The following is a 1991-nucleotide window of genomic DNA, read 5'->3' on the forward strand; positions in this document are numbered from 1 at the left end:
TAATCATATAAAAATTGTATAGTTATTAAAAATTATAACTAAAAAATATTTATAAAATTTGTAGATATCTAAAAAAAACTAATGAAATTACGATTAACAATTTATTAATTTTTTTAAAAAGGTGTAGAAAATTTTGAAAGTATTAGTAATAAAAATTGTATAATCATAAAAAAATACAATTAAATAATGTATTTCGAAATTTATAATGCATATTTCAATATATTTATTTTAGTGATGATTTATGAATTATTACCATATTTTAAGAGGTTTAACAAAAATATAAATTAACATTACATGTAATGTATTAGTTATTGTCATATTGTATAAAGTGTACCAAAAATATATGTCAGTAATAAATGTGATTGTCCATGTCATATTAACTATAAGCCATGTCATCATTTTTTTTTGTAAAAATGATTGTAGATAGGACATGTGGCAAAATCACTTCGTAAATATAGTATAGGGGATATATTCATATATAACATTTCAAATTTCGAAATATTATTATTTTGTATACTTATACAATTTGTATTACTAAAGTCTTCAAAAATTCTACAATTTTTTTAAAATTTAAATATTTAATCGTAAGATCATTAGTCTTATATATCTACAAATTTTATAATATTGTTTAAGTTATTTGATAATTATACAATTTTATATTATTTTTATACAAATTGATTTAATATATATCAAATATATATTAAATGTTAGTAAGAAAATAGTAAAATCTATAATATTTAATAGAATTTATTTTTAAATATAAATTAAATTTAAAAAACATTTTACTGCACATGGTGCAGAAAAAAACCTAGTTAAGTCTGTAAGCTCGAAGGAAGTTGGCCCATTAATAGCTTGTTAGCTAATATGGACTAGATCTCTATTAATGGGCTTTAAGAAGATATGTGACAGGGAATGCCATATATTTTCAGAATTTTATCCTATGATATATTTTAAAGAGTTATTTACACTTAAAAGGCAGTTTCTCAGTTTTTATTTCACTCAAAGACACTTTCAGCTACTGAGGTGGTTTATCTCAACTAAAATGGAACCAAAAGTGGGTTTTTCAACTAGTGGGACCCATCATTATCTCTTTCCTTTTTAATCTTCTTCTTCTATCGTTGTTTTTTTTTTATAGCTAAAAATTAAATTTATAAATTTTATTATCTGTCAATCTTCCCAAACAAGAAGAAGAAAAGACACAAAAATCTCAAAATACTTCAGATCCATTATAATCTACACTGTCAAAAGTCCCAAATTCCTGCGTTATTCCGTTTCAATCAAGTTATGCCATGAATTTCATCCATCGTCAATCTTCGCACCAGAGACTCTTTTGAAGTTTCGACCAAAGGTCTAGTCTTTTTGGGCCAACGAAACTAGCATCGCATCAGACTCTTTCATACCCTTTTCCGACGTCATGGCCTCACATCTCGCCGTCACGGCTCCGCCAGAACAAGTTCGAGAGCACCAATGGCTATTTTTATGTTTTTTGCGCGTTTGGTCCTTTAGGATTCACATAATTGCGTTTTGATCCCAAACTTTTAATTGTGCGGATGTCTACTCGAATTAATTCTCTAACTTCTTGATTGTTCATTTCAGCCTTTCATCATAACTACATGAATGGTCTTTTATCTTTTGCTTGCTTTCATTTTTTCTCCATATTGTCAAAATAAACAATTGTGTTTTCTGCTTTGCTTATGTACGTCATTCATGTACACGAGTACATAATGTCAGCGTACATGTGTACATGTGAAAGAGAGAATTTTATCTTTGTAAGTGTAAGGATGAGGAAGTGTGGTTTACGTGAATAGAAATAGTTCTCATTTTTGAGTGAAGCTTAGTTTAGATCTTGATACCATATGCGTTGATATTATATTTCCTACCTTCTCTATGTAACATGTGTGGTGTACACGTGCACAAGCGTTTTTGTGTACAATAAATAAGGATGTGTACATGTGTACGCTAAATATGATAGTGTATATATGTAAAACAAC

This window comes from Brassica oleracea, chromosome C9 (genome assembly GCF_000695525.1).
Source record: "Brassica oleracea var. oleracea cultivar TO1000 chromosome C9, BOL, whole genome shotgun sequence".
Taxonomy (NCBI): Eukaryota; Viridiplantae; Streptophyta; class Magnoliopsida; order Brassicales; family Brassicaceae; genus Brassica; species Brassica oleracea.